The 25,904-nt window shown below is 42.1% G+C and overlaps 1 protein-coding gene across 2 annotated transcripts in view; it reads left to right on the top strand.

Annotated features, from left to right (window-relative positions):
- Window positions 1-25,904, top strand: part of LOC124788337 (complexin) — a 723,750-nt gene that overhangs the window by 458,170 nt on the left and 239,676 nt on the right. The window lies entirely within an intron of this gene.

Raw genomic sequence — 25,904 nt, 5'->3', positions numbered from 1 at the left:
TTGTTAGATTTAATATGCTGTTTACTGACGTCTTGCATCTGTTATTCACTACAATTTCAGCCGGCCGGAATGGCCGAGCGGTTCAGGTTGCTACAGTCTGGAGCTGCGTGACCACTACGGTCGCAGGTTCGAATCCTGCCTCGGGCATGGATGTGTGTGATGTCCTTAGGTTAGTTAGGTTTAAGTAGTTCTAAGTCTAGGGGACTGATGACCTCAGAAGTTAAGTCCGATAGTGCTCAGAGCCATTTTTCAACTACAATTTCTTTTCCGTAATTGTATTTAAACTGAGGGCTTTTTCGACGATTATATCCTCGTTGATATTCACGGGTATCTGAATGAGTATACCTAAGTTATGGTACGAAAAACGCCACCACGGTTTTTAAATTTCAGATGAACTTCCAGCTCCATCTTGCTCTGTTATCTACAACAAAGCAAATCGCATATTCTTAGCTACTGTTGGGAAACTTATGCGGATGAATTTAAAACATCGTAGAAAGACAAATACAATTGGTAATATCCACGCTCGAGTATTAGTTCAGTCTCTTGATAGTGGCACGATCTTCTGGCACTTACGGTGATTTTCAAATCAGGTGAAGCCCTGTGTGTGTGAAAAAGGCCATGTCGAACGCTTGTCTGACTTCCGTGTTAAGCTGTTTACATCGAGTTTCTCCGGTTTTCTAAGATGGGGAGCCCAGATTTCCAAACACTGTTCTGAGTTGGGTTTCTTTTGTACGTAATTATCCTCCTGCTCTCCAAAATTTTCGCCATAGGTTTCAATGCGCCTCACCACTTGCACATTATTGCTGATACTATCTTTGATTTATAAAGTGATTACGTCGAGAGGTAACTTACCGCTTTTATAATTTATGTTTAGATTGGGATTTCAATCTAATATGTTGGTCAAACGTCAGCACTGGCGTATAGCGGATTAAACAGTGGGAAAGTAAGTGTTTGGCCACACGGTACAGTGTGGAAAAGACCTAGTGGGAACCGCAGCTGAGTCTGCTGCGGATCGTAGACAATCTCAGCCGTGTCTTCCTCCAAAATTCAACAGTATCTCCGCCGCTCTGCCCTCGATCTGTGATGTCACAGGCAATAACGTCCCCAGAAAGCGGTCGCTCCTGGTTGCATACAAAGCGCTCATTCTGCAGGAGCGAGAAGAAGAGAACCAAATACGAGATAGCATTGCACCTGCTGCTAGTTGGATCCGTTCTAAAGAAAGTCTTTCGCGGATCTGGTAAAACAGAAGAGCAAAACGTTCGGATATGGAGACTCAAGTAACTGGACATCGTCATGAGATGCGGGAAAGAGGGTTCGAATCTGAAAATTCATTATTAATTTAACATTCAATATGATTTACGTCACTTTTTCCAGTAATCAAAATTCTGTCACAGGCCTCTGTTTTGACAACACGCAATATTTATCTGAAAATTCATTATTAATTTAAAGTTCAATATGAATTACGTCACTTTCCAGAGATCAAAAATCTGTCACAGGTCTCTGTTCTGACCTCAACTTGCAGTAGGATTTTGGAGCATATACTGTGCTCCAACATTATGAATCACCTTGAAGAAAATGACTTCTTGATACATAACCAAACGGATTCAGAAAATATCGTTCTTGTGCAACGCAGCTAGCTCTTTATTCCCATGAAGTAATGAGTGCTGTCGACAAGGGATCTCAGATCGATTCTATATTCCTAGATTTCCAGAAGATTTCTGATACCCTTCCTCACAAGGGACTATTAATCAAATTGAGTAAATATGGAGTATCGTCTCAGTTGTGTGACTGGATTCGTGATTTCCTCTCAGAGAGGCCACAGTTCGTAATGACAGACAGTAGATCATCGAGTAGAACAGAAGTGATATCTGGCGTTCCGCAAGGTAGAGTCATAGGCCCCCTACTGTTCCTGATTTACATAAATGATCTAGGTGATAATTTGAGCAACCCCCTTAGATTGTTTTCAGATGATCCGGTAAATTACCTTCTAGTAAAATCACCAGACGATCAATTCCAATTACAAAATTATCTAGAGAGATTTTCTACATGGTGCGAAAAGTGGCAAGTGGCACTAAACAAAGAAAAGTGCGAGGTCATACACATGGGTACTAAAAGAAATCCGATAAATTATTGTATACGATAAGTCGCACAAATCTAAGGGCTGTCAATTCGACTAAATACCTAGGAATTACAATTACGAGCAACTTAACTTGAAAAGACCACATAGATAATATTGTGGGGAGGCTAAACAACAACTGCGCTTTGTTGGCAGATCACTCAAGAGATGCAACAAACCCACTAAAGAGACAGTCTACATTACACTTGTCCGTCCTCTGCTGGAATATTGGTGCGCGGAGTGGTATCCTTGCCAGGTAGGATTGACGGAGGACATCGAAAAAGTGAAAAGAAGGGCAGCTCATTTCGTGTTATCGCTCAATAGGAGTGAGAGTATCACTGATATGATACGCGAGTTGGGGTGGCAGTCACTGAAACAAAGGCGGTTTTCTTTGCGGCGAGAACTATTTACGAAATTTCGATCACCCACCTACGTAGGGATAAATGATCATCATAATAAAATAAGAGAAATCAGAGCTAGAACGGCAAGATTTAGGTGTTCCTTTTTCCCACGCGCCATTCGAGAGTGGAATGGTAGAGAAGTAGTACGAAAATGTCTGGATTAACCCTCGGCCAGGCACTTAAGTGTGAATTGCAGAGTAACCATGTAGATGCAGATGTAGATGTAGATGCAGTCAGTCTATTTCCCCATTTGTGGCCCATATAACAGCTAGAATGATTTCTGATTCGTTTCTGCTACTGTCATACACTGGCTGATTATAATTAAACTTTCGCTGCTTAAGAGCGGCCCATTGGGAAACGAGTAATCGTAGAACAATGAAACTTTGTAGAAACATTTGTAAGGAAATGCAGAAGAGAAATAATGAATAAACCATTGGAAGAAACAAATTTTAGATGCCACATGAGAGGGTTCAGTCTATTGATCTGTCTGGTTGCATGGTTTGGAACAATCGGCCAATGATCCTTTTTTCTCTAAATACACTCCTGGAAATGGAAAAAAGAACACATTGACACCGGTGTGTCAGACCCACCATACTTGCTCCGGACACTGCGAGAGGGCTGTACAAGCAATGATCACACGCACGGCACAGCGGACACACCAGGAACCGCGGTGTTGGCCGTCGAATGGCGCTAGCTGCGCAGCATTTGTGCACCGCCGCCGTCAGTGTCAGCCAGTTTGCCGTGGCATATGGAGCTCCATCGCAGTCTTTAACACTGGTAGCATGCCGCGACAGCGTGGACGTGAACCGTATGTGCAGTTGACGGACTTTGAGCGAGGGCGTATGTATAGTGGGCATGCGGGAGGCCGGGTGGACGTACCGCCGAATTGCTCAACACGTGGGGCGTGAGGTCTCCACAGTACATCGATGTTGTCGCCAGTGGTCGGCGGAAGGTGCACGTGCCCGTCGACCTGGGACCGGACCGCAGCGACGCACGGATGCACGCCAAGACCGTAGGATCCTACGCAGTGCCGTAGGGGACCGCACCGCCACTTCCCAGCAAATTAGGGACACTGTTGCTCCTGGGGTGTCGGCGAGGACCATTCGCAACCGTCTCCATGAAGCGGGGCTACGGTCCCGCACACCGTTAGGCCGTCTTCCGCTCACGCCCCAACATCGTGCAGCCCGCCTCCAGTGGTGTCGCGACAGGCGTGAATGGAGGGACGAATGGAGACGTGTCGTCTTCAGCGATGAGAGTCGCTTCTGCCTTGGTGCCAATGATGGTCGTATGCGTGTTTGGCGCCGTGCAGGTGAGCGCCACAATCAGGACTGCATACGACCGAGACACACAGGGCCAACACCCGGCATCATGGTGTGGGGAGCGATCTCCTACACAGGCCGTACACCACTGGTGATCGTCGAGGGGACACTGAATAGTGCACGGTACATCCAAACCGTCATCGAACCCATCGTTCTACCATTCCTAGACCGGCAAGGGAACTTGCTGTTCCAACAGGACAATGCACGTCCGCATGTATCCCGTGCCACCCAACGTGCTCTAGAAGGTGTAAGTCAACTACCCTGGCCAGCAAGATCTCCGGATCTGTCCCCTATTGAGCATGTTTGGGACTGGATGAAGCGTCGTCTCACGCGGTCTGCACGTCCAGCACGAACGCTGGTCCAACTGAGGCGCCAGGTGGAAATGGCATGGCAAGCCGTTCCACAGGACTACATCCAGCATCTCTACGATCGTCTCCATGGGAGAATAGCAACCTGCATTGCTGCGAAAGGTGGATATACACTGTACTAGTGCCGACATTGTGCATGCTCTGTTGCCTGTGTCTATGTGCCTGTGGTTCTGTCAGTGTGGTCATGTGATGTATCTGACCCCAGGAATGTGTCAATAAAGTTTCCCCTTCCTGGGACAATGAATTCACGGTGTTCTTATTTCAATTTCCAGGAGTGTATGTAAAGAAGTAACCGAGTGACGTCACGAGCAGCGTGAGGTGCAGCTACATCGTGTATCGAAACTGAGTGCGAAGCACTTCTCTCCCCTTGAGCAGTGGTCACATGTTGGCGAAGCAGATCAATCACAGTAATGTGTGCCGTTGGCGCTGCGGATTCATCACAGTAACATGTGCCGTTGACGCTGCGTGTCATTGGTTCTTGAAGTCTGAGTTCCCCAAAGAAAAATAGACCAATCGTGAAAATGGTTCAAATGGCTCTAAGCACTATGGGACTTAACATCTGAGGTCATCAGCCCTCTAGACTTAGAACTACTTAAAGCTTACTAACCTAAGGACATCACACACATCCATGCCCGAGGCAGGATTCGAACCTGCGACCGTAGCAGCAGCGCGGTTCCGGATTGAAGTGCCTAGAACCGCTCGGCCACAGCAGCCGGCTGGACCTAATCATGAATTCCACCATTGAGCAGCACCACACATTGCCGCGTTTACTGTGCATCGGGAGTTCATGAACGTTCGTTGGCGGTGACGATCTACACTGTGAGTGTTAACAGTCCCAGTGAGTGTAAAATGTGCTTCATTACTCCACAAAATCTTTGAAAACCACATGTCGTCAACTTCAACCATTGAAAGAAAGGCAAGAGAAAAATCTACTCAAATTCCTGCATTACTCAGCAGAAGGTGGTAAGTAAGGTGAAGTTTATACGCATACCATTTCACAACTGTTCGCAGCACTTTTTGAATGGTGGATCATGGAGTGGTCAGTTGTCGTGACATATGCACTGCATGAAGATGGCACAAGGCGGCCAACATCCTCAACCACAGCAACAGTAACTTCAAAACTTGTGGCGCAGCTGACTTAGATCCTTTTTTCTCCAAATATGTAAAGAAGTAACCGCTCCAGGAACAACAGAACGTCATCTATGAAATTTAACAGGCGCAGAAAACGTAAGGAGTGGTGGAGTTACTGCTTTCACTGTATTAGAACTTCTGTAGAAAGACTTCTTCGCAGATTAAAATTGCGTAACAGTAGTGAGAGGACATTCTCTACGCCATTACTTACATGACAGATATTTTTGTAGTAACCCCAATGGGTGTCGTAATATCTCTCGCCAGATTGTGTAACTGACTCTACTTGCGCCACGAGGATAAAAGTGACACGAAAGCGATACCAATCCATTCACTCAAAAACTGGGATACAAGGTCTTGTGATATTAAGTTTATACCTAAATTAATACTAGGAGGACTGTGACTGTTACTTTAATATGAAAAAAAAGTAATGTTTCCTTCTACCACAATGCGATTCTATGTTTAACCATCATTATCAGGTGCAAGACAGCTTTTACATAATTGTTCCTGGTGCTAAGCATTAATGATATTCTGCGGTAGGCACTGTGATTACTGCGGTAGCATGTGAGATGCCCGAGACGTAGGGTTGCGACCTGCAAGTGCAAGATGAACAGTGCATGTCCTGCATTCTGACGCGGAAAATCGCATATTCTTTTCACTGTACATCAATCACAAAATTTTGTGGCTGCGTCGCGAAGAAGTAACAATGCTTTGCGCAGTATGGTGGCGTGTGACATCTTATCTAATTTAACGCGTAAAAAAATGTTATTCTGCTCGTCACAGCACACATATGAATGACACAGAATGCTCCTCTGCAAAAATAAATAAAGAGATAAAACGAAAACAAAAGAAGAACCAGCAAATTATATCCGAGACACTGAAAGAAATTAATTTAATACTCACTGAGGTGACAATTTCAAAATATTTGGAGACTTGTAATTTAGTCCGTTTATCGTATTGTATTAAGGAAGCTGTAAAACTGAGAGCTTTTTTCATTATAACTATCACTGGTAGTCAAAATACCATCGGACTATATTATAAATTAAAGGTGGAGGGAGGAGAAAGGAAAGGAAAGTGACTAATGCATTTATATAATCCTACCCTTATTGTTTGAATATGTCCGCTAGACAGTAGAATATACGAATCAGTTTTCCAGAACTCCTGTTACTAACTTGTTTCACGGACATATTTGAACTTAGCAATACAGCGCAGGGAAAGTCATGGAAACTAAGAGCGTTAATCACATATAAAATAATCAACTACTTCTGTTTACAAAAAAGTATTTACAAATGTCATGGCGGAAAGTTAACAGTTTTTCAGACATATATTACATTTCTGTTATACAATTACAGGTGCTTCATATGTGACATGCAAACATTTACTTATGTACGAATGAGATCCAACTAAAATCTTCAAACAAAAACTAAATAAGGTTTGCGAATTTTCACTTTACTGCCACTTCCCCTTTTTTACAAATACTGTTCAGATTACACACGGAAAGAAGAATTTGGTGGATGTTATCTTATTTATTAATTCACTGCCAGTGGAACGTCAGAGCTCTGCTTCCGACGTGCAACGGAATCTGATATCTCAAAAATACCACAAATTCTGCAAATCCAGAATTGAATCTCCATGTGAAATGCAAAACCGTGCCTGCAACAACGTTTCTCTCGTGCGCTTCCTGCAGTTGTTTTATTCATTTCGGTTTAATATCACTTGTTATAACAGTGTACTGTAGCCCACAGTTCTAGTCATACAAAATTCAACAGCGTGCTGTCTATATGGATTAAACCGAGCGAGGCGAGCGGTGCTTAAGGCACAGAATAAATATTCGAGAGGAGCAGGGTTCAAATCCAGAATTCAGTTTTCGCTTGGATGATAGCTCCCAAAAGAACCTGGTGCTTTCGTTTCCTAGTCCGATTCCGATCTTGTGCACCGTTTCAAATAATCTCGACGCCGACGGGATAGCCCGTATCTCCCAATTTATGTAGACTAAAACTGATGTATTTCTGGAAACTGGTACTGAAGAGTCTTATAAAAGCTTCTTGCAACAAGAAAATGTTAAGGAAATTTAGAGGTGCATCGTTTTATCAGCAAAACAAACAAGGGCCCAAATCATACCTGGTATTTCAATGAAACGATTCAAAATTAACCACTTCATAAAATTAAATCGATTACTGATCCCTCACTCCACGTAAATCGATTATTGATACACTACTGGCCATTAAAATTGCTACACCAAGACGAAATGCAGATGATAAACGGGTATTCATTGGACAAATATATTATACAAGAACTGACATGTGATTCCATTTTCACGCAATTTGAGTGCATAGATCCTGCGAAATCAGTACCCAGAACAACCACCTCTGGCCGTAATAACTGCCTTGATACGCCTGGGCATTGAGTCAAACAGAGCTTGGATGGCGTGTACAGGTACAGCTGCCCATGCAGCTTCAACACGATATCACAGTTCATCAAGAGTAGTGACTGGCGTATTGTGACGAGCCAGTTGCTCGGCCACCATTGACCAGACGTTTTCAATTGGTGAAAGATTTGGAGAATGTACTGTCCAGGACAGCAGTCGAACCTCTTCTGTATCCATAAAGGCCCGTACAGGATCTGCAACATGCGGTCGTGCATTATCCTGCTGAAATGTAGGATTTCGCAGGGATCGAATGAAGGGTAGAGCTAGGGGTCGTAACACATCTGAAATGTAACGCCGACTGTCCAGTGCCGTGAATGCGAGCAAGAGGTGACCGAGACGTGTAATCAATGGCACCCCATACCATCACGCCGGATCATACGCCAGTATGGCGATGACGAAAACACGCTTCCAATGTGCGTTCCCCGCGATGTCGCCAAACACGGATGCAACCATCATTATGCTGTAAACAGAACCTGCATTCATCCGAAAAAATGACGTTTTGCCATTCGTGCACCCAGGTTCGTCGTTGAGTACACCATCGCAGGCGCTCCTGTCTGTGATGCAGCGTCAAGGGTAACCGCAGCCATGGTCTCCGATCTTATTCCATGCTGCTGAAAAGTCTTCGAACTGTTCGCGCAGATGGTTGTTGTCTTGCAAACGTCCCCATCTGTTGACTCAGGGATGGAGACGTGGCTGCACGATCCGTTACAGCCATGCGGATAAGATGCCTGTCATCTCGACTGCTAGTGATTCGAGGCCGTTGGGATCCAGCACGGCGTTCCGTATTACTCTCCTGAACCCACAGATTCGATATTCTGCTAACAGTCATTGGATCTCGACCAACGCGAGCAGCAATGTCGCGATACGATAAACCGCAATCGCGATAGGCTACAATCCGACCTTTATCAAAGTCGGAAACGTGATGGTTTGCATTTCTCCTCCTTACACGAGGCATCACAACAACGTTTCACCAGGCAACGCCGGTCAACTGCAGTTTGTGTATGAGAAATCGGTTGGAAACTTTCCTCATGTCAGCACGTTGTAGGTGTCGCCACCGGCACCGACCTTGTGCTAATGCTCAGAAAAGGTAATCATTTGCATATCACAGCATCTTCTTCCTGTCGGTTAAATTTCGTGTCTGTAGCACGTCATCTTCGTGGTGTAGCAATTTTAATGTCCAGTAGTGTAAATAATATGTTGATATTTTATTTCATTTGTCACTAAGAAATTGCATACATTTATGTGATTTAATGAAGCTGTAATGGGATCTTTGGTTGATTACACTATTAGAACATGAAAAAGCTTTTAGAATAAAACCGTATCCAAGCATACAGGTGTGATACTTAAGAAAGGTATCTCATGTATTTAGTGTTGCCATCTGCTGTGAAGAATTAAACGGCTAATATATTTAGCAAAGGAACTGTTTTAGGAGCTAAGAGCAAGCCCCATCTCCAAGTATCTCAATATGACTCTGAAAGGCAATTTATGATCTAATATCAACAGTGGTTGCGCTTGCCTCATGTTGTGTGTCTACACGTCTTTTGAAGGTCGACCCTGAACAAGGGACATTATCATCCGAAAACATATATCAGTGTTCACAGCTTGTGTTCTATACATTTTGAACAATACCGCACACTCGCTCGTCGCCGTTTCCCGCATTTTGTAACAAAATTTTGTTTTCATGCGTTTCTCCATTCAAATGTAAAGCAATCTTCACACTCACTCTACAGTACATTGTGTGCGACAGTTTTTCTTGACAGTGTACAGGCATATGCACGAATTTTTTACGCAGGGAGTCATCCAGATATGTCCACCCTCCAAACATTTTGGACGCTTCTTATACTGTATTTGATTGAATATCCTCCTGTGTATGCTACGACGTGACTTACATACATGGTTTAAAGACATGTGTGATGTATTGCTTGAGTCAATACTTGTTTTAACAACTCTGGAGCCACAATAAAACTTGAGTGTGCTGGAGCTATAGTACCATTATATTCTGCAGTAAGAAAAGGCCAAGTTGTCATGCAGACAACTGGAATATGTTTACGTGTCTCAGAAAATAGCTTACGTGCAACATACAGCGACTCCCAGCCCCTTAAGCATTACTGACATCACTTTGGCGGTGGGCGACAAACGCATTACTCACAGGTAATTTTTCTTACTGAATGACGTACGCAATCGTAAATTCTGTAGTCATTGTTAAGTATTTAAATTGTGACCTCACCAGCTGTTTCAGTAACTGTTGTCGTATCGGGAAAACTTCATTCCAGTTTGCTGAATCCGAAAAAGTTAGTGACATGGTTGATATAATGTTGTTATATTCACGTCAGACCTGTATTACTACCCAATTAAGGTTGCACTATGCTCAATCACCACGCTGCCAATCTTTCTTTCCAGCAATTTAACATGTGCACATGCTTTCACGCAGTCTCCAATAGATACTCCTTTATGCTACATTGCGTCAGTAACTTTATTTTTAGCAACTAAATTTTATTGATACATTTACGCCTTTCCTTTTAAAACCCTGTAGTCGTTGTACAGAGGTCGGAAAAATTTCTCGGTGTCTTCAGCTGATCGTGTCTTCTGTCAGCAAGTTGGTGCTGTTTCTCTCAAGCACAGTAAACACATTTTATTTGCAGGAAGCAATTTTTGAAGCTTTACTGTCTTAAAGTGTCCAATATGGGCCACTGTCATGCACAGCTATTGGTTTGTCTGGGAGATATGTGATAATTCGTTAATGCAAGCTCTAATAGTGACTTGTAATGGTCATTTCATATGTTTTCTATAAAGGAATAGTGGGCTCTTCTCATACTATTTTTTGTCCATTTATTGTTGTTTCATCCTCTTTGCCTCATGTCTGTAAGAGGTACAAACATTTCGCCCTCAGCATAATGCTTTTAAAATACATAAAGTGATACAGGATGGGGCAAATAGAAGTGGCCCGGACAAATGGATACGACTGGGCGTGAATGTAGAAACCGTACGCGCACGTCACGTACGCCCACCAGTTGATCCACACCGGTTCAGACCGTAGTGCAGACTGTGTCAGCGTGAGTGGAGCAGTGCATAGGGGAAGATGGTACTCACAGTGGAGCAGCAGGTGTTCGTTGTGGAAAGGTACGTGACAACAGAGTCGTGGAAACGGTGTGGTCAGTTCTTTACTGAGAAGCTCAATGGTGTCAAAGCGCCATTAAAGAGTGAGTGACTGACGTCACACATGATCTGTTCTGAAAAAGTCAAAAAACATTCAGAAACGTGCCGGCACATTAAAATATGTGGCTACAGGTCATTAGAAAATTATGAGTGTTGATCACTTTCAACATCTGTTACAGTCAGATTAATACTGTATTTTCTTTCCTCCGCTGTGTTTTTTTCTGTTCTGGAACGCTACTCTGGGCAATTTTCTTTGCTCCACGCTGAATAACATAACTACACAGCTTAAATATTATTGTGGTTTCTACAGTTACAGAAAAAATGACTTTCGCTGAGGATAAATAAAAAATAAATTGTCGACTTTTTCCTCATTTTAAAATAAAAATGTAGTAATAAAAATATAGTACGAGAAAGTAGGTCAAGAAAGAGGGAATAAACTGAGAAGAAAGATGATGGTGCTTCATTGGTAAAGAACAGGAGAGGAGAAGTTAGTGATTTTATAGGGTTGTTGAATGTGAATAAAAAAATGCGGTGATTAGGATAAGTGAGGAGGGAAGAGGTCTGGATGATATGTAACTGACAGCGAGCAGGGGAATGATGTGCGAGCTGCAAAGAAAATTCGGAATGATGGAAAGGAATGTAACTCTATTTATAACATTTACATCAGTTAATAATATTCCATACGAATTTTATTCTCTGAGATGGTATCGGTTGCGATAATATCTTTGGAGGTGTTTTCATTCGAAAAAACAGGGCGTGCAGACAGTACTTGCGCTGCTACTGAAACACAGACAATACACGTCTTGCAACCGTGTTAGCCGTGATAACGTGCGGAAGATTATATATGAATGTGGATATACTTATCAACCAACTGAGATAGTGACATGTCTTTAAAAATACACGCCTTGGAATAAACACAGGTAAAAGTCAATAAGAAGAAGTAGTCATCAAATGTTCAAATGTGTGTGAAATCTTATGGGACTTAACTGCTAAGGTCATCAGTCCCTAAGCTTACACACTACTTAACCTAAATTATCCTAAGGACAAACACACACACCCATGCCCGAGGGAGGACTCGAACCTCTGCCGGGTCCAGCCGCACAGTCCATGACTGCAGCGCCTCAGACCGCTCGGCTAATCCCGCGCGGCGAAGTAGTTATCAACCAAGGATCTAGACAAGGGTGTAAACTATCGCCTACGCCTTTTAATATTTACATTGACTTAACTTTTCGTAAAAGGAAATGGAAAGTAAACGAAAGAATTAAAGTAGCGAATGATGAGTAACTGAAAGTGCTTCTGTCTGAAGATTATCTCGTTATTATTCAAAACAATGAAGATGACCTCCAAAAATCAGTATACTAGCTCAACGAAATACGCAGGGCATAAAAGTTAATGATTTCTAGTAATAAAACAAACATAATAACATTGCGAGGAAAGTACCTAGTCAGTTCAAAAATTGTTTTAGATAATTCAATTTTAGAACAAGTCCCTTGAACCAAATTCAAATGGCTCTGAGCACTATGGGACTCAACTGCTGAGGTCATTAGTCCCCTAGAACTTAGAACTAGTTAAACCTAACTAACCTAAGGACATCACAAACATCCATGCCCGAGGCAGGATTCGAACCTGCGACCGTAGCGGTCCTGCGGTTCCAGACTGCAGCGCCTTTAACAGCACGGCCACTTCGGCCGGCTCCCTTGAACCTATTACTTATTCTGTGATGTAGTTTGTGATTTTGATTCCGATATTGAAATTAAAATACACAAATTTCAAGCTATCTTTGGGGCAATTAGCAGAAGATTGAGCCAAATGAGCAAAAGGAGACCACCACGAAATTCTACTAAGTGATGTTTCCTCCTGTCTTATCCTATGGGAGAGCTCAAACAGCAGAGGTGAGGTTCCTGACGAGGACAGATGGCTCCTCAAGAAGAGAAATGACCTCAAATTAAAATGTTAGAACAGAATTAAATATTTTCAACACGAATGAAAAAATTTAAAGCGTTGTGAAAGAGAATATCAGGTCACAGAAATCCTCAGAAGGCCCTGAACTAGAATCCGAATGGGAAAACAAGGTGTTGGGAGAAATCGGAAGGGATGAGAACGATTTTGCTGTTAGATGGGAGCAGGCAATAACCCAATCCTAGATAGGAAGACGGCGTAGACGACCGCCGGTACTGATATTTCAGACAGGCAACAACAGAGGGCGACAGGTAAACATAGGGATGGTTGCGGTGAAGGAGCTGGAGACTGGCCACGTGCTGCCTCCTGGCTGCTGAGGAATCGCCGCGCGGCATCGCGCTTGATCCCAGCACTTATCACGCCGGGCCGCTATCGCGGCTCCGTCTGCGCCCGCCTACCGGGGCACAATTCTTCTCCTTCCAGCCTGTCACGCGGTTCTCGGCCGCACTGCCGCCGATAAAGCCGAATGAAAAGTCCCACCTTTGACGCACGTCCGCAAGAGCTATCGCATTCCGCCCTCTCCCCACATCCAACTCCTTGGCCCGCCCTCCCTCACTCTTAGCTAAGAAACCCTCTCTCTTTCGTTCCCTGCAGACAGCGTAGGTAGAAAGCGTTTCCCCGCAAATCCTTTCCGTGACATGCGCTTTCCTTCTTTCCTCTTTCCCCCTCTTCTCTTTTCTCCGACACCTCTCTCCTGCTCCGTCTGTGTGCCACAGTGAGAGCTTTTACGTGTGTGAGCTGTCTTACAACGATTTAGCGTCCCTCGACGGCTGGGTCATTAGAGACATTACATCTAGCTTATCCTAATGGGGTACCATCAGTTAGCCCTGTCTCTTAGTGAAAGGTACACAACGGCAGTAATGCATGGAAATCCGTAATCTTCCGTCTACACTGAGCCTCGACAATCCTCTCATCTGTTCACCTGCTACCAGCTGTATATCGTCATACCACGTCCAACTGTTTCGCTTTTCGTTGTCGATTCCTGCGCAGAGAGTTTTGCTTAACCATTGTAGGTGATGGAAACAGTGATTTCTTCGAAACAGCTCTTTTCTTTTTTTTTCTTTTCTTTTCAGGTTTCCGACTCGAGGGTTCCTACAACTTTGAATATAAAATTTCGAATACATAGCAGAGCATGTCAATAATAAGGTTAAGCAATTACCATGGAGGCAATAAAAACCCCATAATATGACAAAGGACATGCGAGTATACAGGATTTTTCCGTAAGAGCGTGCAAAAATTTAACAGGACATAGAGAATTTGAGACAGAGAACCTGGAGTCGGAGAAGCCAGGTTAAGGGGATATGGAAGTAAACTTCTCCACCGCTTTGTCTAGCATTTCAGCTTATTTACAACTAACATGTGTAGAAGTAGACACGTACTGTACTGTTATTTACGTGCACAGTCTTTATTTCCTGCAAGGAAACAAGGACGAGCCTGTTTACTAGGAAGCCATGATTCAGGTTTTGTTTACTTTACTTGTCGGTAAGGCGGCTCTGTTTTAACGTATTTACATTGTCCCATGACGGAACGTGCTATTAATCAACGACAGACCCATTCATTACTCAGTACTATTCAGAGACGTACAACAATACGATGGAGCAGTATTGGTACAGTTTTTCAGAACTCACTGACATGCATCTTGTGTTTGGGGAAGTACGTTGCAATGCTCTGCTGCTGAAAAGCTGTACAGGGAACGATTTTCTAACAGACATTACCGGTTACGACGAGTGTTTGTTTCTCTCGATCGACCAATGCCAGAATTCTAGCTGTCTATGATATGATTCGAAACACACCAGGGATATTTGACACGGTGCGTTAGAATCTTGTTCGCCGAGGATGATGGCCGTCAGTTCCAGCACGTTTTCTAAGATAAAGTACATATGCTACGTTCATTGTGTCAGTGATGGCATTTGCAGTTAACTGTAACTAATGTAAATAAAAAGTACACTGTAATGGTGACTTTATTTCTATTATCTCCTTAAGCTGGCTTCTCCCAGCCCAGATTCCCTACCTCAAATTGTTCAGCGAAGCATTATGTCCTGTTAAATTTTTGCACGCTTTTACGGAAACACCCTGCATAGCATGGATTCAAGTTATGTTACACGAACTAGGTCATAAGTAAATTACGAGGGCTATTCCGAAAGTAAGGCCCGACTGGACGTGAAATGGAAACCGCAGCGAAAATCCAGTGACGCTTTGCACAGATGTATTGGTCAGTATCTCTAATACGCCTGTCGATCGCGTCAGGTCGTTCTTTTCAGTTCTGGGTGCACTGTGAGTACGTAAAGATGCCTAGAAATTAGAGTCGAGCGCCAAGTATGAGGGCGTGGTAACAGAGTCTGTCTTGTGGTATGCAACCCACATAACATAACTCCTTCGAGACAAGTCTCTGCCGAACACTGCAGGAGCAATGGAGATGCTCCTGCAGCGTTTTCGATGGGAAGTGTTTGATCAACCACAATAGAACCCGTAATTGGCTCCCCCTGACTTTCATCTCTGCTAATGTGAACCGCTAGCTATGAAGACAAAATTTTGGCGCAGACAATGAGCTGTAGCCAGCGCAGAGAATTGGCGAAAAGCACAAGCGGCTATCTTCTATGATGAGGGCTTTGGAAAGTTGGTACAAGTCAAAGCGTCGACTACGTAGAGAAGTAGCTGAAAGGTGTACCTAAATGTTGCAAATAAAACATTTTTGATTTTCACAGTGATTTCCAATTCGTGACCAATCGGACCATACTTTCCGAACAGCCGTCTTATATCTAGTAGTAGATTTACAAGGAACCTTAAACATAACTATCAGACAATATCCATTGTTATTATAAAAAGAACAAAACCTTGTTTATGATTTACCATCTTACAATTGCAACATTACAATTTGCAATATTACAAAACATTATTTTCAATAATGTGTCACCTTGTACATTCTTGACTAACTGAGGATGATGGTTGGGACGTTGTATGTTGTGCGTCAGCCTCAGTTGTATTACTGACGTGGTAACAGTACAAGTTTAGTACGGTTATGTTTGTGCTGGTCATTTAGAGCATATGTTGATATCTGAAGAATGAGTGTGTTGGTTGAGGAAGAAAGTTTTGTGTAAAAGCTTTCAGATATGGAGCTGATATTCTCTGAAGCAGATTTAATTCCTAAGTCATTGTGAATCTTTGTGTTTCTAACGAACCATTTAGCATTTAATATGATTCTCAGGTTCTTATTTTGGACAACCTGAAGTTTGTTGAGATGAGTAGACGCTGCGTTTCCCCATACTAGCCAGACATAGACTGCTTGTATCATCGACTTATAAAGCACAAGCCTGTTTTCCTGTTTAGATAAGAGATTCTGTTTATTAAAGAGTGTAAGACAGATAATACACTGTTCGTTTTCATTTCTACAATGATTCTGTTTCCTAAAGGCAAGACATTTACTAACGTATTCTATCACCATTAGGAGAAGCGATTAAAAATCTTCTTCTAGGTTTTTCGTGCTGCTATGAACTCCAACTTTACCCATTCGAGTTTTCCCTGTCAAACTGCTCATGTTGGCTCTCTACTTACATTGATGTTTACTTCGGTTCTTGACTTCAGCGATACGTAAGTACTTTCTAGTCTCCCTCCTTTCACATCTTCTGACGCAAACTTCTATCACTTTCTAGCTTTGTAAGCGCCGCCATAATATATTTAAGTTTTATCTTTCCATTTATTTGTCATCTGTTTTCTCAGTGATTGAACTCTGGCTACAACCAAGTAACCATCCATGTTAACTATTTGAAATCATCGTATACGCATATTCTACGAAGCGTATTCGGAAAATAAGGTCCAGTTAGGAGCGAAATCAAAAGCACTGTGAAAATCCGATGGAACTTCGCACAGATGTGTTGGGCAGCGTGTTTAGTGTGGCTGTCGATCGCTTCACGTCGATGTTTTCAGTTCAGAACGCAAAATGACCTCGTAGACATGTCGAAAACAGCAGCGTCTCCCACCAAGTATGTGGATCTGGCGAGAAAATTCGCCTGAAGCTATGCAGCCCATACAACATAAATGTCATACGTTTCTTTCTTAAAGACAATTTTCAGCCGCATACTGCAGCGGTAATGAAGACGCTCCTGCAGCGTTTTTGTTTGATCACTAACAATACAGCCCTTTATTGGCTTCCTCCATTGTTCATCTCTACTCACATGAACTGCTGACTACGAAGACAACATTTCGGCACAAACAACGAAAGGCAGACTAGCGTATAGAATTGGCGGGAAACACAGGCGGCTGCTTTCGAGGGTACTGGAAGGTTTGTACAACGCCACGACAAGCGTCTAGTCGGAGCGGCGACTATTTAGAGAGATAGCTGGAAGGCGTGGCTAACTGCTGCGAGTAAAAAATTTTTTATTTGCCCTGTGGTTTTCATTTTGCGGCAGATCGGACCCTACTTTTCGAATAGCCCTCGTAGAATTATTTTTATTAATTGCTATTTACAAAATATTTAACTAGAAAGAAAGATTCAAGACTAACTCTACTTAAAGTAGAAGGCAACCCAGTGCACAAGGTTATACATAAGTACCTCCAGGACCTCATAAGACGATTGTGCTAAAACTGAAACACATGCAGAAAAATGACACATACCAGTGGATAAAGCAACTTCCCAAGTTTCGATTCGTAATACGCGTCGTGACACAGCCACGGAGTGCACCATCGACAGACAGGTCTGTCAGAATTGTCTGATCCGTATTGTCTCCTCGAATGAATTCGCGCCTGCTTATAGGCACCAAATGAAAAGATTTCCAAAGCGGACTTGTGTTGTTGCGCACGCACGCACTTCGCATGTATATCGCACGCTCGTATTGAAGTTTGCCATGTCACAAACGATTCCCATATTCAGCACTTGCAATGTGAGCTCAAAATTTAGAGAGTTGCTCTATCCACTGATATTTGTTTGTGTTCTGTAGCCCTTGTAATTGTTTAGCGCAGTCGTCTTCTGAAACACCGGAGGTACCTATGAAAACCTTGTGTATGAGGTGGATATTGATATCCTTGTAATTAATATCGCTATGAGAAGACACCATATGTTATTTAGTGACGATTTTATTACTGCCCAACGTGCAGATGAAAACAGAATTGCGAGATAGCTGTTATGCGCAAATAATTCACGAACTGTTTAAGATACTATAATTCATTTTCTGTAAGAAAGTCTCTTGTCATAATTTATAGAAATACAGGGTGATTCAAAAAGAATACCACAACTTTAAAAATGTGTATTTAATGAAAGAAACATAATATAACCTTCTGTTATACATCATTACAAAGAGTATTTAAAAAGGTTTTTTTTTCACTCAAAAACAAGTTCAGAGATGTTCAATATGGCCCCCTCCAGACACACGAGCAATATCAACCCGATACTCCAACTCGTTCCACACTCTCTGTAGCGTATCAGGCGTAACAGTTTGGATAGCTGCTGTTATTTCTCGTTTCAAATCATCAATGGTGGCTGGGAGAGGTGGCCGAAACACCATATCCTTAACATACCCCCATAAGAAAAAATCTCAGGGAGTAAGATCAGGGCTTCTTGGAGGCCAGTGATGAAGTGCTCTGTCACGGGCTGCCTGGCGGCCGATCCATCGCCTCGGGTAGTTGACGTTCAGGTAGTTACGGACAGATAAGTGCCAATGTGGTGTCGCTCCATCCTGCTGAAATATGAATTGTTGTGCTTCTTGTTCGAGCTGAGGGAACAGCCAATTCTCTAACATCTCCAGATACTGTAGTCCAGTTACAGTAGCACCTTCGAAGAAAAAGGGACCAAAAACTTTATTGGCTGAAATGGCGAACTAAATGAAACTTTATAGCTCCCTTAATTCGCCGACAGATAGTGCTTAGCTCTGCCTTTTGTCGTTGCAGAGTTTTAAATTCCTAAAGTTGTGGTATTCTTTTTGAATCACCCTGTATTAAGCGCAAACCGACAGCGCTATATTCTTCGTCTTTTGTAATGCACTTGTAGTAGTTTCTGCTGGTAGCATCATCAGTCTGAAGGAGAAGAATTCAACTATGTTTCACTCTCCGAAATCTTACTACTAGTTCCAGAGAAATTATAGTATCAAGAATTTAGCATTCCTTAATTTCGAATATCAAGTAGTTCGCTGTTCACTCTGAAGTTCGTCATTTCATTCGCAATTAAGGAAATACGTCGCATATGATACGGAGGAAATGAAATGGACCGGTGAGATATCGGTATCAGAGAAGCAGAGAAGACATTCAGATATGTGCATTTGTGTGATATAAAATTTTTATTTGCTCCAAGTACCCATCTAAAACCATTCGCGGAAAATACCGACCCGCTTGTTAGATTAAGGTCACAGCAAGTGTTGCGGGAACTAGCGGGTGCTATCCCGCTAAGAAAGTAATTGTGTCTCTTCACAAGGCCCCTTCTGGATGTCCTAAACGGCAGCTACGACGGCTGAGCGGAGGGCAGCCAACGCCGTCCAGATGTTCTGCTTTAAGCAGGAAGCGGCCCACGCTGTGCCGAGAACCATTCCGTCACGTGTTCCCGACTTCTCAAGCGCAAGAGGAACACTATACCAAAAGACTGCACCCAGAGTACGACGACGCGTTGTACACATTTTTACGCGGTTCTCTTTGCCCTCGTTTCTCTGCAGATAGAAGGAAATACACGCGTTTCTCCTCAAATGACTTTCAATGACTGTCATCTCTTTTCATCTGAATAAAAGGACGATCAACGTGTTTTCCTTCAACTGCGTTATTCACCGACATACAGGCATAAACTGTATTTCTTTTTTATACAGATCGACTTTTTTGCTCCAGAAAGACAGATCTTGATGAGGCAAATTAAGCGGAATAATTGTTTTGTAGACCTGACAAGAATGAACTTACGTTGAATATGGAGATTCTTCTGCTGTTGTTGCGACACTTCGAATGGTGGAGCCTCCCCAAAATTTACTCCGCTTTATCTGGAAAACAGTGTCACCGAGGCACGCGATACGTCATGTTTAAGCCACTCTCGCCGGGAACCTGCATCGTTGATACAAGAGATCTTGTTTTTGTTGTTGTCTTCAGTCAAAAGACTGGTCTGATGCAGCTCTCCACGCTGCTCCATACTGCGCAACACTCTTCATCTCTGCGTAACTACTGCAGCCTTAATCCATCTCTATTCAGACCTCGACCACAGACTTCCTCCCATTACCAGATTGAAGATTTACGATTCCTTGATGGCACACGGAGCGTCCCACCCACATACCCCTCCTTATAGTCAAATTATGCCACAAATTTCTTTTCTGCTATTTGATGCAGTATAATTTTCAACACTGCAACTTTTATCTGTAGTAACGCGTTTCAGAAGCTTCTGCTCTGACAATAACAAGAAAAACCGTTTCTGGAAAAAAGAAATTTATTATTATAGAATATATATTTAAGTGTAGGTATTTCTATGGAGTGTAGCCTTGTACGGAAACGAGACAAGAGATACTTCGTTCTGTTTGGCACGTCATTAGTTCACAGCATCACTGAGCACATCGCTTTTCACTATAACGGTCACTTCACTCATTGCTCACAAAATCGTTTTCTACTACCTAGTCATTGTGAGTCCGGTCTCGGAAACACATACGACCGGGAGAGCGGCGTGCTCAGCACATGTCCCTCCGTAACCGCATCTACAGATACTGTAGTCCAGTTACAGTAGCACCTTCGAAGAAAAAGGGACCAAAAACTTTATTGGCTGAAATGGCGAACAAATGAACAACTAAATGAAACTTTATAGCTCCCTTAATTCGCCGACAGATAGTGCTTAGCTCTGCCTTTTGTCGTTGCAGAGTTTTAAATTCCTAAAGTTGTGGTATTCTTTTTGAATCACCCTGTATAATACTTTTTCAATAACTATGTGACGAGGATTGCTAGTCATATGGATCTACTCAGAAGCTATTCGTCCTTAAGTACAAGTGTGCTACTGTTGTCTGATCATAAACTGTGTGCTCGTACCTATACATAAAAGGCTGCCACTGCCGCATATTTTAACCTGTGAGTTCATAAAAGACTAGGACTCCGATTTTTATGCCCTGAAACATTACCCGTTTGTATAAAATTTGACCTATACGTGAATAAACGCAATCTGACTAACTTTATATTAAGTTTCGTCCTAGCAAGAACTTTCGCAAAGTACAACGTAATTAAAAAAATGAGCAATATAAAACTGAAATTATAGTGCTTACAATAGATCTCATGCAATTACTAACCACGCATGTACAAGAGTTGCATGTTATAGACATATTCGTGGCATGCAAATGTTTTTAGCTTACAATACGTTATAATATGAGAAACCCAGAGTTAGGGTGACAGGAGAAATCACCTCGATGTCTTCGTTTTCGTTGTGTCATGTTTCGAAGTTCAACAGCACCATAAACTTAGCTGTATAGCTAAAATCTTTATTTAATAAATTGTAACTTTTGATTAAAGTAGATTATTTTCTCATTCACTTTCATAACTTTTGTTATGTCTTGACCACCCTTTTATTATTTCCAAAAACAGCTAACGCGTTTCGACATTCAGTCATTTTCAAAGGCTATAAAACACAAAAGGTGTTTTTGGAAATAATAAAAGTGTGGACAAGACATAATAAAATGTATTAAAGTGCATCCAAATGGCCACTTCGTCACACAGCATTATCATGCAAGTTGCAGCTATTCGTTCATGGCTCAAAATGTAATTAAAATGACTGTATTATAATTCGCGAACGTACTTCCTGAGTTAACACATGTGAAATATGGAACACGTGGTAGGTTAACTTGAATACAGACCGGGAGGAATGAAAATAAGCCCATAAAAATCCAAAATTATGCTATTCTTTAATAACTGAATACAAGATATCACCTTTCGTATGCAAATCCATGAGCCTTGTATTATCGTCCGGATACAACACACGAAAGAAAATCACCACATATTAGCATTAATGGCCGAAATATTATTTGATGAGTGATAAAGCAACGAGATGTGCCTCTTGAAGCCTTGGATGACTGAAATAATATTGGTTAGTGATCACAGGTGCTCTGAAAAGTTGGATGCGCGAACAAAGATCCTACATTTACCATATTAAACTCTATTACAAAATGTATAATGGAAAGAAGTCTACTGCTCTTTAATGTGGGAAACTAATTAGCGTACAGGTATGTAAATGCAGAGAAACCCTCTCACCATAACCCTCTGTAAATGCTCAATTCACTGTCACAAGACAAAGCGTCTATGCTGCGAGGTAGAATCTGCCCTTCAGTGTAATGACAGCAGGAGGAAGGCAAAAGTGTGTCTTTGTCCTCCCGTCACGAAACTTTGTGAACCAATTCCACCGACAAGCTTCCTTATTGGTGGAGTCCCATCAAAGCTCACACAGATTTGTAAGACATAACTTACAGTTTCTATCCAGAGGTGCACTATCCCAAGAAATAGATAAATTACTACAGATGTTTGAGGCAGGCAAATGTCGATCGCTGTGTGCGCCAATACGCGGCATGGAAGGGTCTGAACAGTAGATGCCTTTCGCACTGTTTAGGATCAGAAAACATCGGCACACTTGTACGTGATGATGAATAGTTTAACAAGTGGTTTACTAAACACATTTTCTTGCCCTCCATCGGAAATAGGCATGTAAGAGGGCTAGGTCAAAAGAATCGAAGACTAATGCTGCGATTTTATGTAGTTAATGAGGATATTTAGCCAATGGCGATCGATTTCGCCATGAGATACGTTTGTATTCCAATGAGTTCTATTGATTCATCCATTCACTGCTGGAAACATCCGTACATATTGCCGTCTGTCCGACAGGCTTCGCACCACCTCCAATTTTCTTGTGTTCCGTTGCAGCTCAACAACACGTCTATTGTAAATTACGCTTCCACAGCCAGAGAGGTGATTGCGTTCGATGAAGTTTGGTGCAGTGTAAATAAACAGTTTAATTTCAAGAAAGAGTTCCGGCCCGATACTGCACAATAAATAATTATTTCCCAACTCCAATTATTTATTTATTTTCAGCTGTCTATGAGCCATTGGAACCCATGTATGACACAGATGTTAAAAATTCTACATTGAGCTTGTTATGAGGAATGCTAGGTTATGTTACGTACCTGTTCGAGATTTGGAGCACACGAAAGCATCTGAAAGACCATCCGACGTGATGTCGAACTTCAGTTGCGTTTCCGTGCAGTAACTCACTGTCTATGTCCACGCAGTGCCGTTGCGCGCTTGATATAGTTCGCCCGACGTCGGAATCTATACTTCACTACTGGTGTTTTCCTGGAATGGCCGTCGATGAGAGAGTGATGTGAGCGTGTATTCGGCTGGGAGCTAAGGCTCTCTCATCGTATTCGTGTTTTGGAATGGAGACACTGTTATAAGCTTACTTTGGGGAGGATCAGTTTGGATTCCGGAAAAATTTAGAAACACGTCAGGCAATACTGCACGTACGACTTACGTCATAAAATAGAAATAAGAAAGCTAAATCTACACATATAGCATTTGAACATTTCAAAAAAGTTTTGCATAAAGTGACAGGGATAAAATACAGTGAGCAAAAGATTACCTACAATGTGCACAGAAACCAGACTCCAGTTGTCAGAGTGGGAGGACATGAAAGGGAAGGAGTGGTTGAGTAGGGAGTGGGATATAGCCGTAGCGTAATCCGATGTGATTTCATCTTTACATGGGTCATGCAGTGAGAAAAACTAAAAAGAAATTTTAAAAGAGAATTAAAATTGAGTGAGCAGAAATAAAAACTCTGAGATTTGTCGATGACTTCGTAATTCTCTAAGGGACCGTAAATTAGATGAGATACCAGCTGAACCGAATAGATACTGTCTTGAAACAAAGTTATAAAATGAATATAAAAATAGTGAAACAAGTGTGATGAAATTTTGTGGTATCAAATTAGGTGATGATGAATAAATTAGCATTGGGCAACAAACTACCTGGCGATGAACGAAATAGAAGGCATGCAGAATGCAGGCTGGCAATAGCAAGAAATTTTTGGATATTTGTGGTAAGGTCTTATAGGACAAAACTACTGAGGTCATCGGTACCTAAGCTTACACACTACTTAATGTAACTTAAACTAACTTATGCTAAAGACGACACACACATCCATTCCCAAGGGAGAACTCGAACCCCCGACGGGGGGAATCAATAGCAAGTATTTTTGCAAAAGACGTATTTGTTAACATTTAACGTAAATTTATGTGACAGGAAGTCTTTTTGAAGGCGTTTGTCTGGAGTCTAGCTTGAGGAGATGCAACGTTGTCGAAGAGCAGATGAAACAAGAACAAGAAATGAATGGAGGCCTTAGAACTGTGGTGCTACAGAAGAATGCTGAAAAACATATGGGAAGAAGTAGGTAGAGCTGTCATCAACCAGAACATCATAGCGCTTTGGTAGGCATGAAACCGTTTGAGGTGTCGTGCCATTATCTTCATCTGATCTTTCAACTAACTGAAGCCAATTATAAGGAGAGCTACGGCATAACATGGGCTCTGAACCACGGTGTAACTCCACTTTCTCAGGTTAACAGGCATTAACAGGAGGGAAAGGAGTGACAAAGAGTTGCAGAATCAAATTAGGAAAAAAAGACATTTAAAGCAAAACTTTACGAAAAGAACGGACCGGTTGCTAGAACACGTCGTAAGATTGCATAAAACTCGTATTCTGACTTAAGACGACGACAACAACAACAACTGTTCCACGCAGTAGTATTCTCTGCTGAAATGGTGGCTCTCTTCACAGTTCGGGAACATCTCGTAACACTGTATGAAGCAAATGTCTTATTGCTGCTTATAAAAGAGTCAACATTCCTCTAAATCTGCGCTACCCTTACATCGAATCATCAACTAAAAAAGAGTCGTTGTTCAAATTAAATTTTGAGCTTCTTTGTGGCTTTTATGACTCGCTTAATATTTTCGTACAAGAACTAGAACTCGTGTTCTACACAACAACATTTCATGTTTCTACTAAATGCTTTTTCTGATCATAAGACTTACGAATATGACTGAAGTAATCGCGTGAAGCTGTGTAATGTTAATAATATTGTCAACGAATGAGATATACCGCTGCAGAATAATATTATAAATGCTACCACAGATTCTGGACGATTCCATAACCCCTATGAACGAATCAAATCACGTAAAAGTGCTTTTAACATCGGGGATGCTGTATTGATAAAAATTTTCAATTTTCGCGTTCATCTAAAGCACACGAAGAGCAACACGACGTTTTGAGAAATCTCTCTGTGTATCAGGACATCGACATGTATTGCCTGTCCTCCTATAATTAATAATTCCAATTTAAAAAATTTAATTTCCCTATAAACTGCGCTGTCTCTCCCTTTTTTTGGGTCCGTCAATATTGACTCTGTCCTCGTTCCAGCGAGTCTTTTTGCGGACGCACTGGTTACCGGGAAATGAAATAGTTGTTCCAAACATTGACTCTGAGATCGTAAACTAATTACTACGTGAAAAAATGAATCCGATATTGACTCTTGGCAGTATACTTTCCAAACACAGTTAGCAAAGAAAGGGAGCCCATAACGGGCGTGGCAAACATAACTGATAGATGTCGCCATCCTAGCGGCCGTCTCACGCTTTATACGATACGGAGAGGCTTTCTGTAAACGATTAAGTGTTAATTAGTGTACTTTAGATTATTTGCTAATAGCTGTACATTTTTAAAAGCTCTACGTGGAGATTGTAGTGGAGTTTCATGCAACGTCAGTAAGTTTGGATAGTCCTCAAACATTATTGTTCCCCCAACAAATGCAAAACAATTGAGCAATAAGATGTCATACGTTCTTTTTAAATTGCTGAGCACGAAATGTTAGCATTAGTACTGCTGCTTTTACCGTCATTTGAAGTATATGCCACGCAGCCAACCCCCCATCACAAAATTGTATGACTAATTATAAAAAATGAAAGAAAAGAAAAGAAACAGCGTACGTAGTAGCTGATTACATTCACAATAAGACATCATAGTATCTCGTAAGAAACATAATAGTTGGACTGTTGAAAG

The sequence above is a fragment of the Schistocerca piceifrons genome, chromosome 3 (genome assembly GCF_021461385.2).
Source record: "Schistocerca piceifrons isolate TAMUIC-IGC-003096 chromosome 3, iqSchPice1.1, whole genome shotgun sequence".
Taxonomy (NCBI): domain Eukaryota; kingdom Metazoa; phylum Arthropoda; class Insecta; order Orthoptera; family Acrididae; genus Schistocerca; species Schistocerca piceifrons.
Note: the sequence above shows the minus strand (reverse complement) of the source record. Positions and strands in the feature narration are given on the sequence as shown.